Source organism: Tasmannia lanceolata, unplaced genomic scaffold (genome assembly GCF_043159265.1).
Source record: "Tasmannia lanceolata isolate RefF3 unplaced genomic scaffold, GAP_Taslan_0.1 ptg000002l, whole genome shotgun sequence".
Taxonomy (NCBI): Eukaryota; Viridiplantae; Streptophyta; class Magnoliopsida; order Canellales; family Winteraceae; genus Tasmannia; species Tasmannia lanceolata.
In genome coordinates this window covers 56369771-56383407 of record NW_027518679.1, presented here as the reverse complement: position 1 = coordinate 56383407, position 13637 = coordinate 56369771, and the positions used below count along the sequence as shown (strand labels likewise).

General features: G+C 38.8%; 1 pseudogene; it reads right to left on the bottom strand.

Moving 5' to 3' along the window:
• Positions 1-2316: 2316 nt before the first annotated feature.
• LOC143845498 (K(+) efflux antiporter 5 pseudogene) lies at positions 2317-3375 on the bottom strand (annotated as a pseudogene).
• Positions 3376-13637: the final 10262 nt, after the last annotated feature.

Genomic DNA, 13637 nt, shown 5'->3' with positions numbered 1-13637 from the left:
ACCCCTAACTCTAAAACAAGCACACAACAAAACAAACAAACAAACAACCTATCAAAAGAAACACATAACTCTAAAACTCTCTATCTAGGAGAAACTCCTAACTCTAGAGGGAGATCTTTTGAAAAACAAGGTTTTAAAGGCTTTTTAAGAAAGTTTAAAATATTATTTACAAAAAAAGTTTGGCTGGACTTGGGATGTAAATCCCAAGCTGCACTACGTACCTCGGAAGAGGATCAAGCCAACGTAGTTCGAAAACGAACTCTCCTAACTACTACTTAACAATCCAAAAGATTTAAGGTTTTTAATGTTTTCAAATGTTTTTGACATTTTTAAAGTTTTCAATGTTTTTGAAGTTTAAAGAGTTTTCACCCTTTTGGTTAAAGACCTAAGGGAATATACAAAGCAAAACTCTAGGGCTAAATAGGGGAATCCCCTAACTAATAACACTATCAAAAGCGAAAGTAAATGAGTTAAAGACTCTCTAATAACAATCCTAAGAAAAATAAATGAGTCAGAGACTCTCTAATAATACCATCCAAAGGACGAATGAGTCAAAGACTCTCTAATAAAAACCACTAAAGAAGACAAATGAGTCAAAGACTCTCTAGCAAGACCATTAAAGATAATTGAGTCAAAGACTCTCTAATAACACTATCTAAAGGATGAGTGAGTCAAAGACTCTCTAGCAAAAATCACTAAAAAAGACAAATGAGCCAAAGGCTCTCTAATGCTACAACTTAAAGGAGGAATGAGGCAAAGACTCTCTAAAAGAAGCTGCTCCAATATAAGGCTGGGTAAGCCTTCTAAAAATGGAAACCCTCTAAATGAGACAAGGCTTGTCTCCAAATAGGGGCTCTATAAATGAGACAAGGCATGCCTCCTATGGGTATACTCCCTACCAAACTAAAGCGACCTCCCTAAGGGGAGGTCGAAAATGAGGCTTGTCTCCAAATGAGAATTACCTCAACGAAACAGAGTGTGTCTCCTAGCACGAAACTCGTTAATAAGACCACAATGGTCTCCTAAATGAGGAAGAGAAACTATCACTTAAAGGTTTCTATAAGACTAGAGAAGTTTAATAAATAAAAGAGGGGAAGCTCTACTAAGACTGAGCAAGTCCCCTAAAATAATGGGCTTGGGCTAGCGCCTTCATCGCCCTCATAAACAAGAAAGGCTCTACTAATCTCTAAGAGTAATTAAAAATAAGCAGCTAGACTAAAGGAGAAAGATTCTCATCTAAGGAACCTTCCTACAAATGAGAAAACACTGACCTGGCTCACACTCAAATGAAGATTTAATGTTAGACAAACATTAACACAATCAAAGTAAAAAATACTCTTTCAGTACCATTATGAATATGAGGTAACAGCGCCCCAAAGAGGCCAAACCAGAGAATGACATAACAATGTCAAAGGATAACTAATACAACAATATGATTTTTAACTCAATCAAAACACATTTATAAGGCATAAACCTATAGGACAGCAGTTACCTTCCAAAGGACAACAGATATGAATTTTGACCTCAATCAAATCACATTTATAAGGCATAAACCTATAGGACAGCAGTTATATTCCAAAGGATAGCAAATATGAATTTTAAACCAAGTAAAAATCCCAAATACGAATGCATAACCTGTGTCAAACAGAGACAGACCTGTGTGCGTGCACTGTGTTAAACAGGGAACAAAAGATGGACAGATTTGCACCTCAAACAGGGGCTGAAATATGCTTAATCATGTGCATAAAACAGGGTTGGCTCTGTGACAGTAAAATGGCCATTGGAATGGGCTATTATGTTCAAAAACAATAGAGGGCTGCTATGGTTATTTGATTAAACCAAACTCTCAATTATAAAATGCATAAACTTAAGGGACAGTAGCTATGCTTCAAAGCAAAAATGAATCTGATTCCTGGAGAAAATAAAAAATTTCAAGTACAGCAGCCCTATTGAATATCCTAAAACTGACTATACGGTATCGAATCCCATAGATCTAGACACAGATCACAGAGGAGTTTCTTCATCCTGTACCAATTATTCTGTCTCTGTCGTGTGAATGAGTAGGCACAATCCTGGCTTCAAGGGTCACCACACTCCATTACTATCAGATTACAGACCTGGGCTACTCTGTAGCAAGGGAACAAATACCAAAACAGATTTGGATATCCTCCAGGAAAAATTCTTGGATGAGTTCAAAACCCGTGAGAAACCCCAGATGTAGCCAACAATTTTTCCACTTTCACTCATTGGGTGCTCTCAACAAGGGAGAACAGTTCAATATTCTCAGTTTCTAGAGTTTCTGCAACGTCTTTTGTCTTAAACATATCTGTTGCAAGGATGGTAGAGTGCTGCAAATAAGTTATGGATTGGTTCCACCTGCTCTAAGGTATGTTGAGCAAAGTTAGTGGTTGATATCATAACTCCAGCAGCAAATGATCCTAGCTCAAGACTTAAGCCTAGCTTATCACTGCACCAAGCCAATAATAAGCAGAAAGCCACTGAAGCTAGTTGATAAAGTTCATTCGTTTGAGACGATAATTGTATCATTAGCTTCAAGAACCGAGGAACGAAAGACCAAGATAATATAGATGCCACAGTAAGGAACATGGACAACACCAGCAACAACTTTGCCAAGGACATTATTCCTAGAAAAATTCTACTATTGCCACCCAATACTGGAATCAGAGCAAATAAAAAACCAACGGCACAATCATGAAGAATGAGGGTCCCAATGATGACTTGTCCATGAAGAGCATTCGTATTACTCCTTTCCACCAAAAAATTAGAAACCACTGCCGTTGATGACATTGATAAGAAAGAGTCAACAAATATGCCCTCTAACAACTTTTCACCACACAGCATGGCAGTGATGCCACACAGAAACATAAAAATAACAATCTGAAGAAGCCCTCCAAGAACAGCAACTGTCCCAACAGCTTTTAACTTTGTCAAAGAAAACTCAAATCCCAAAGCAAAAAGGAGGAAGACAACACCAAACTGCGCGACAGTCTCAACCCGTACCAATTCACTGATGAAATTCAAACCACCAGGTCCACAATAACAGGTTGTCCCAAATAGGAAAATGCAATTCCACCAATTGCCGCAGAGACAATTACAACCGCTCAATCTGAAATGAACCTCAAATCTACTTGAAGCACCGGATACATTCGATTTCCGATTGGACATAATGAATACATTATCCTTTCTATCCATCAAGGTTGTCGTATCATCAGAACCATCATTTTCCAGGGTAAAAACATCTTGAATCTGGAATGACCAAGTACCATTTCCCTCTTGCGTATTATTTTTCTTGGATTTCTCGTGAGTAATTCTAATTACAGTCTCCAATTCAGCTAAATGCTTCACAACATGCATGAACCTAAGGATGTCAAGGAATTATTTTAATGTTTACCCTGTTCTAGACCAAATGTTCAGCACATGGGAATATTCCAAATAGCTTGGGTTCACATATATTGCCAAGAAATAAACTAATTATACTGCATGCATATTAAATCATAACCCATCTAATATCATTTTAGATGACCAGGGTAATGAGATGAGGAACACACTACCATCTAGGTATGGTTGGGCTGAATAAAATCGACCAGCGATCTAAGTCCACCACAGATTCAACACAAAAGATAATATCAGTGTAGGGTGAATTCACTATTGCACTTGAAGACAGACTCTTAGAAACTGTCATAACTAAAAAAATTGAAGAAACTGATATGAACACTATCTAGCCCCATCATTAATGAGCCATGCAAGCTTGGTATGAAATGTGGCTGTAAAACATCGACATATTCAATAAATCCTTAGAACCTTATGTAATTCCCTTTGCTCAAAACACGAATCATATAATCAAATTAGCATGAAATATATTTCTGATACAAAACTCTAATTCTCAAAACCCACTACCTTCATATAATCTGATCAAGATAAGGATAAATGGCCGGAACATATTATTTTGATTCAATGATTATCAACATAAGAAAATAGCAACAAGGAAGTGTCTTTTACAAATCAACAATAAAATTCAGACATAACAGTTGCTAAATTTAATTTGAAAAATCAAATTCATCAGATAATCCAAAATCAAAGGCACATCATTCAAATCAGATATTATACAATTATAGATGTAATTTTAAGAAGAGAAATCCATCAGATCTAAAAAAATAAAAATAAAAATACACAGGGTAATGATGAAGATTTTACCTGTTATCGATGAATGTCTACCTTCCTCTTCGGATGAATTCCACACCGGAGATCCACAAATATTGCAGATCCTTTAAGATGCAACAATCCGACTTTCCTTTGCAAATATACTAAAAGGAAAAGATCAGATCTAAACAATAGAAGTTCAGATCTGAAATTTTCGAAGGCTTTTTTGGGTTTGCAATAGAAAATTCCACCAAAATTGATAGAAATTTGGTCAGATTAAGAAAGGAGAGAACAAAAGGAAGCTAGGGTAAAATATCAAAAGGATCTTGGCCTGAAATGACGACAGATCTCGCCGGAGAACAATGACTTGCCGGAGAAGAAACTTTGAAATGGCACTTGGAGAAAGAGGATGTCGGATCCTAGGCGAGATCGATCGGAGGATAAGAAAAACCGAGATCTCTTCTCAGATATGAGATCTCAGATCTTGAGATTTCCCAGATTTCTCTCGCTCGTCTTCACAAATCTCAGAAATTCCTTTAATACTTTAGATCTAAGAGATTTTTCAAAAATTTATAATAGATCTAAGAAATAGAGATATCGATAGAGAAGTAATGAGTTAGGGTTAGAAATCACTGAGGTAATGACGGAGAAGAAGGCATCGGTGATGAGATACGATCGGAGAAGCTTATAAGGAAAGAAAATAGGGGAATCAAAACGAAAATTCCGACTAGGACTTGGCCGGAATCCGGTGAGATTCCAATCGGAGAAGAGGAACCTGAGATTGAGATTTGGGATTTCCCTTTTCTCAGATCTCTCTCTCTATCTCTCTCTGCTCTCGCTCTCTTTTCTTTGTTTTTTAAATGAAAATGAACAGTGATCCCTCTTTTTGATTTTTTGTTTATATAAAAAAAAAATGCTGATATTCGCACTCCCACTTGATGAGGCGCGCGGAAATTGATGAGGTGCGCCCGCCATTTTTGTCCTATTCGGCTTGGGCGCGCTCATCACAGGTTAACTCACCCCCCTTCTCACTCGGACATTCCCTTCCACAGATAATTCACCCCCCTTTATGCACTTCTACTACGCCTCCTTCTCGGCTCGTCATATTTGCCAAATCAAGTTGGATTTTGTCGAAACTTTACGGGGACCTCGGTGGGACCATAAGCTACTTTAGGGTTCAATTTGGGACCCCAACTCACCGATTTGACGGAGCTTCGCCCAAGCAACGCGAACTCGGGTCCGGTCAAAATGGGATGTCTACACCCCCTAAGGGATCTCTATAACCTTCAAATTCAAACATCAAAAACTAAAGAATATGACATGAAGGAGCTTTATATAGACTAGTCCATGACAATGGAAAATGCTCATACTACCCCTAATGAAACATTGATTTGGATGCCCTACTCGACATGTCTTCAGATGAGCTCGTCAAACTCTTTCCCGGTTTAGCTCGCAGAAGGTAACAAATAGTCCCAAATCTCTCTTTTTATTCTCCCCCTCTCTCTTTATCTTTTAGATTTTGTCTGGTTTTTTTCCTATTGATATTGGCACTACCATGTTGTGATAATTGCACTAACTCATCATGCAATTCCCAAAAATTCTCTGAAGCCAATTAAAAAAGAAAAGACAAGCTGACTTTTGTGCAATCATTAAAACATAGTAGTGCCAATATTAGTAGCCTTTTTTTTTTTTTTCATTTCACGTGGTAGGTTTCAACAAGGTAAGAGATAGTATTTTTTCATCATCATTGTCTTCTAATTTTTACTCAATTTTTTATTACTGCCAGTTAGCTTGGTTACCAAGAAACAACCAATTACTCCAAAAGCTTAAGCTGTTAGAGTTGGTGTTATTTAATCATTTACACTTTCACACTCCCCTCAAGTGTGACCCATCTTTTTTGGGTTGCCCGTGCTCATGGCAATGAGTTGTTGGGTTTTGAACTCAAGACCTGCCGTGAGCCAATTGCTCTGATACCATGTGAAACAAGCAATTACTCCGGAGGCTTAAGCTGTTAGAGTTGGCGTTATTTAATCATTTATACTTCAATAGTTACCGAATTTCTTTCTTGCTACTTGCTTTCCTAATCTGCATCTATTGCATGTTTCGGTGTGATGGGTCTATAAGCTGCACGTTTCAGAAAAAAAAAGAGAAGTCAGTTGTTGAATGGTTTAATTATTAAAGCTGAAATTATTTATAATTTGGGTTTTTTTTTGTTTGATCTACTTTTATTTTGTGGAGCTCCATGTAACTGAAAGATGGTGTTGATTTCTTTTCACTGGTTCTGAGTTTAATAAGAGGAAATTATACCTCCCTTCTTTCCATCTGCGGACTCTTCTGGAGGTGCGTTGTTTATTGCTGAAAAGAATGTTATTGTTGGCCCCAAGTTGGGGGTGGGGGATGGCTGTGTGGCGTAGGCGTAGGCATGCGGAATAGGCGAAGAACACCGTCTTCGAGCCTATAGAAGAAGAACACCGTCTAAATCCTATCCCTAGTCAATCTTTATCTGATGCTAACTATTAAAGATACCTCAACAAACTAACTAAAGAGATAAATACAATAAAACTAGAGGAATGATAGATCCAAGGGAGCCCTTGCATAAAGAGCCGCAAAAGGGCTCGTGATTGGATCCACATCATCAAATGTAACTGATTTTTCTTTTTCAAGCAATTTTAAAATGTAACTGAAAATGACGTGGATCCAATGAATAGCCCTTTTGCCGCTCTTTATGCAAGGGCTCCCTTGTATCTATCATTGCTCATAAAACTAATAGAAAAAGAAAAATCTAGAGAGAACACAAACATTGTCCTACATCATATCCTCCCCCCTTGAAAGAAACTCGTCCTCGAGTTTAGCTCTGATCACTCCTTCCTGAAGCAAGTTGATGTCGTATACCCGTAACTTAGTGCACATTGTATGACCAGTATCCATGTCCACAACATCGTATAAACATTCGTCTTGATAATAATTTTTAAAAGTAATATGGTTTCGTAGCGAAAGATTCTTATTGTTCACGGACTTGAAAGCTTCATATGGTTGTTGAGGATCTTCCTTTCGTGTCGACATGTACAAGAACTCGAAGGAAAATAGATCTTGATCATCTCACTGAAGATCGAGCTCATGATCGCCATATGTCATCTTCCACTTTCTTCTTGGGAAAATTCTTCTTTAGGCGAACAGGAGCTACGTTGAATGATTCGGGCTCTCCAGGTGCGTTGGATGATGTTAGTGGCACACTTGACGCGTATGTAACTATCTAGGGCAATCTTCGAACTAAGCAAACTCTGAATCAGAAAGACGAAACCAAAGTAACTTTTATATTCTCTTCTAGCTCGGTACATTCGCCATGTCTTTTGGATGACGAGGCATGCAGCTTTCTTCCTAGAACGGTACTTTGCCTTTTGGGCTCTCTCTCGCTTGATTCTATCCTTTTCACCTTCGTTTCTTTTGTTGCAAACTAGACTTCGATAGCTTCGGTTGGGTGCAAATTTCACAGAATTCCGAGTTGAATTGAGGGAGTCATGGTCGTTCAATCTGAGGTAGGTCTGAAAACAGCTCGCCGCAAGCAGCCGAATCTCCCTGTTTCCCTCATAACTCCCTGAATAGTTTGAATTTTTCACCTCCGTTTTTTTTGTTGCAAACTAGACTTCGACAGCTTCGATTGGGTGCAAATTTCACTGAATTTTCGAGTTGAATTGAGTGAGTTATGGTTGTTCAATCAGAGGTAGGTCTGACAATAACTCGCCGCAAGCTGCCGAGTCACACTGTTTCCCTCATAACTCCCAAAATACATTGAAATTTTCACCTCCATTTTGTTTGTTGCAAACTAGACTTCGACAGCTTCGATTGGGCACAAATTTCAATGAATTCTAAGTTGAATTGAGTGAGTTATGGCAGTTCAATAAGAGGTAAGCCTGAAAACAGCTCGCCGAAAGTAAAAGAGTCTCATTGTTTCCCTCGTAACTCCTAAAATACTTGGAATTCTTCACCTCTATTTCTTTCGTTGCAAACTAGACTTCGACAGCTTCAATTCGGCGTAAATTTCACTGAATTTCGAGTTTAATTGAGTGAGTTGTGGCATTTCAATCAGAGGTAGGTCTGACAACAGCTCACCGCAAGCTACCGAGTCTCACTGTTCCCTCATAACTCCTAGAATACTTGGAATTTTTCACCTCCGTTTCTTTCGTTGAAAACTAGACTTCGACAACTTCGATTCGGCAAAAAATTCATAAAATTCCGAGTTGAATTGAGTGAGTTATGGCCATTCAATCAGAGGTAGGGCTGAAAACAGCTCGCCGCAAGCTGTTGAGTCTCACTGTTTCCCTCATAACTCCCAAAATACTTTGAATTTTTTACCTCCGTTTCATTTGTTGCAAACTAGACTTTGACAGCTTCAATTGGGTACAAATTTTCCTGAATTCCGAGTTGAATTGAGTGAGTTATGGCCATTCAATCAGAGGTAGGTCTGAAAACAACTCGCCGACAGCTGGCGAGTTTCATTGTTTCCCTTGTAACTCCTAGAATACTGTGAATTTTTCACCTCCGTTTCTTTCGTTGCAAATTAGACTTCGACAGCTTCGATTGGACCCAAATTTCACTGAATTCCGAGTTGAATTGAGTGAGTTATGACCGTTCAATCAGAGGTAGGTCTAAAAATACCTTGCTGAAAGCAGACGAGTCTCACTACTTCCCTCATAACTCCAAAAATACTTAGAATTTTTCACCTCCGTTTCTATCGTTGCAAACTAGACTTCGACAGCTTCAATTCGGTGCAAATTTCACTGAATTTCGAGTTGAATTGTGTGAGTTATGGCCGTTCAATCTGAGGTAAGTCTTAAAACAGCTCACCTCAAGTAGACGAGTCTCACTGTTTCCATCATAACTGCCAAAATACTTTGAATTTTTCACCTCCGTTTCTTTCGCTGCAAACTATAATTCGACAGCTTCGATTGGGTCTAAATTTCACCGAATTCCGAGTTGAATTGAGTGAGTTGTAGCAGCTCAATTAGAGGTAGGTTTGAAAACAGCTCGCACACAGCTGGTGAGTCTCACTGTTTCCCTCATAACTCCTAGAATACTTTGAATTCTTCACCTGTGTTTCTTTCGTTGCAAAGTAGACTTCGACAGCTTCAATTGGACACAAATTTCATTGAATTCCGAGTTGAATTGAGTGAGTCATGGCCGTTCAATCAGTGGTAGGTCTGAAAACAACTCGACAAAAACAGATAAGTCTCACTGTTTCCCTCATAACTCCTAAAATACTTGAAATTTTCACCTCCGTTTCATTCGTTACAAACTAGACTTCGACAGCTTCGATTGGGGGCAAATTTAACTGAATTCTAAGTTGAATTGAGTGAGTTATGACCGTCCAATTAGAGGTAGGTCTGAAAACAGCTCACTGATAGCTGACGAGTCTTACTATTTCCCTCGTAACTCCTAGAATATTTTGAATTTTCACCTCTGTTTCTTTTGTTACAAACTAGACTTCGACAGCTTCGATTGGGCCTAAATTTCACTGAATTCCGAGTTGGATTGAGTGAGTTATGACCATTCAATCAGAGGTAGGTCTGAAAACAGCTCGTCGAAAGCAGACGAGTCTCACTGCTTCCCTCATAACTCCCAAAATACTTCAAATTTTCACCTTTTTTTCTATTGTTACAAACTAGACTTCGATAGCTTCGATTCGACGCAAATTTCACTGAATTCCGAGTTGAATTGAGTGAGTTATGGCCGTTCGATCTGAGGTAGGACTGAAAACAGCTCGCCTCAAGTAGACGAGTCTCACTGTTTTCATCATAACTCCTAAAATACTTTGCATTTTTTACCTCTGTTTCTTTCGTTGCAAACTAGACTTCGACAGCTTCAATTAGGAGCAAATTTCACTGAATTCCAAGTCGAATTGAGTGAATTATAGCTTTTCAATCAGAGATAGGTCTGAAAACAGCTCGGCTAAAGAACACGGGTCTCACTGTTTCCCTCATAACTCCTAAAATACTTAGAATTTTTCACATCTGTTTCTTTCGTTGCAAATTGACTTCGACAGCTTCGATTGGGCGCAAATTTCACTGAATTCCGAGTTGAATTGAGTGAGTTTTGGCCGTTCAATCAGAGGTAGGTCTGAAAACAGCTCGCCGAAAGCAGCCGAAACTCACTGTTTCCCACATAACTCTTAGAATACTTGGAATTTTTCAGCTCCATTTCTTTCGTTGCAAAGTAGATTTCGACAGCTTCAATTGGGCGAAATGTTTTATAGAATTTCGAATTAAATTGAGTGAGTTGTGGCCATTCAATTAGAGGTTGGTCTAAAAACAGCTCGCCGCAAGCTGTCGCATCTCACTGTTTCCCTCATAACTCCCAAAATACTTTGAATCTTTCACTTCTGTTTTGTTCATTGCAAACTAGACTTTGACAGCTTCGATTGGGTGCAAATTTATCTGAATTCCGAGTTGAATTGAGTGAGTTATGACCGTTCAATCAGAGGTTGGTCTGAAAACAGCTCACCGACAACTGCGAGTCTCACCGTTTCGCTCATAACTTCTAAAATACTTTAAATTTTTTCAGCCGTTTATTTCGTTGCAAACTAGACTTCGACAGCTTCGCTTGAGCACAAATTTCATTGAATTCCGAGTTGAATTGAGTGAGTTATACCTGTTCAATCAAATGTATGCTAAAAATAGCTCGCCACAAGCAACTAAGTCTCACTGCTTCCCTCATAACTCTCAAATACTTTAAATTTTTCACCTCTGTTTCTATCGTTGCAAACTAAACTTCGACAACTTCGATTGGGCACAAATTTCACTGAATTAAGACTTGAATTGAGTGAGTTATGGTTGTTCAATCTGAGGTAGGTCTTAAAACAACTTGCCTCAAGCAGGCGAGTCTCACTGTTTAACTCCTAAAATACTAAGAATTTTTCACCTCCTTTTCTTTGGTTGCAGACTACACTTCGACAGCTTTGATTCGGTGCAAATTTCATTGAATTCCGAGTTGAATTTAGTGAGTTATGGCCGTTCAATCAGAGGTAGGTCTGAAAACAGCTTGTCGAAAGCAGACGAGTCTCATTATTTATCTCATAACTCCTAAAATACTTTGAATTTTTTACCTCTGTTTTGTTCGTTGCAAGCTAGACCTCGACGGCTTCGATAGGTTTCAAATTTCACTGAATTCTGACTTGAATTGAGTGAGTTATAGCCGTTCAATCTGAGGTAGGTCTGAAAAAATCTCTCCTCAAGCAGACGGGTCTCACTGTTTCCATCATAACTCCCAAAATACTTTGAATTTTTCACCTCCGTTTCTTTCGTTGAAAACTAGACTTCGCCAGCTTTAGATTGGGTGCAAATTTCATTGAATTCCGAGTTGAATTGAGTGAATTATGGCTGTTCAATCAGAGGTAGGTCTGAAAACAGCTTGCCGAAAGCAGACGAGTCTCGATGTTTCCCTCTTAACTCCTAAAATACTTAGAATTTTTCACCTCTGTTTCTTTCGTTGCAAACTAGACTTCGACAGCTTCGATTGCGTCCAAATTTCACTGAATTTCGAGTTGAATTGAGTGAGTTATGGCCGTTCAATCAGAGTTAGGTCTGAAAACAGCTCGCCACAAACTGCTGAGTCTCTATATTTCCCTCATAACTCCTTGAATACTATGAAATTTTCACCTCCGTTTAGTTCGTTGCAAACTAGATTTTGTAGCTTCGACTGGGCAGAAATTTCACTGAATTCTGAGTTGAATTGAGTGAGTTATAGCCGTTCAATCAGAGGTAGGTCTGAAAACAACTTACTGCAAGTAGCCACGTCTCACTGTTTCCCTCATAACTCCCAAAATACATGGAATTTTTAACCTCCGTTTCTTTCGTTGCAAACTAGACTTCTACAGCTTCGATTGAACGCAAATTTTACTGAATTCTTAGTTAAATTGAGTGCGTTATGGCCATTTAATCTGAGGTAGGTCTGAAAACAGCTCGACTCTAGCAAACGAGTCTCATTGTTTCACTCATAACTCCTAGAATACTTTAAGTTTTTCACCTCAGTTTCTTTCGATGCAAACTAGACTTCGTCAGCTTCGATTTGGCCCAAATTTCACTGAATTCCGAGTTGAATTGAGTGAATTAAGGCCGTTCAATCAGAGGTAGGTCTGAAAACAGCTCGCCGCAAACTGCCAAGGCTCACTGTTTCCCTTGTAACTCCTAAAATACATAAAACTTTTCACCTCTGTTTCTTTCGTTTCACACTAGACTTCTACAGCTTCGATTGCGCGCAAATTTTACTGAATTCCGAGTTGAATTGAGCGAGTTATGGTCGTTCAATCAGAGGTAGGTTTGAAAATAGCTCACCGCAAATTGTCGAGTCTCACTGTTTGCCTCATAACTCCTAGAATACTTTGACTTTTTCAGCTCCGTTTCGTTCGTTGCAAACTAGACTTCGACAGCTTCGATTGGACGCAAATTTCATTGAATTCCGAGTTGAATTGAGTGAGTTATAACCGTTCTATCAGACGTAGGTCTGAAAACAGCTCGCCGCAAGCAGCCGTGTCTCATTGTTTCCCTCATAACTCCCAGAATACGTGGAATTTTTCACCTCCGTTTCTTTCGTTGCAAACTAGACTTCTACAGCTTCGATTGAGCTTAAATTTCACTGAATTTTGAGTTAAATTGGGTGTGTTATGGCCGTTAAATCTGAGGTAGGTCTAAAAATAGCTCACCTCTAGCAGATGAGTCTCATTATTTCGCTCATAACTTCTAGAATACTTTGAATTTTTCACCTCCGTTTGTTTCCTTGCAAGCTAGACTTCGACAGCTTCGATTGGACACAATTTTCACTGAATTCTAAATTGAATTGAGTAAGTTATGGTCGTTCAATCATAGGTCTGATAACAGCTCGCCGCAAGCAGTCGAGTCCCACTGCTTCCCTCATAACTCGCAAATTACTTGGAATTCTTTTACCTCCATTTCTTTCGTCGCAAATTAGACTTCGACAGCTTCGATTCGGTGCAAATTTCAATGAATTTCGAGTTGAATTAAGTGAGTTATTGCCGTTCAATTTGAGGTAGGTCTTAAAACAGTTCGCCTTAAGCAGACGAGTCTCACTGTTTCCACCATAACTCTCAAAATACTTAGAATTTTTCACCATCGTTTCTTTCGTTGCAAACTACACTTCAACAGCTTAGAATGGGCGTAAACTTAACTAAATTCTGAGTTGAATTGAGTGAGTTATGGCCGTTCAATCAGAGGTAGGTCTGGAAACAACTCGCCAGAAATAGACAAGTCTCACTGTTTCCCTCATAAATCCCAAAATACTTAGAATTTGTCACCTCCGTTTCTTTCGTTGCAAATTAGACGTCGACAAGTTCGATTAGGCGCAAATTTGAGTGAATTCCGAGTTAAATTGAGTGAGTTATAGTCGTTTAATCATTGGTAGGTCTGAAAACAGCTTGCCCACATATGGTGAGTCTCACTGTTTCCCTCATAACTCCCAAAATATTT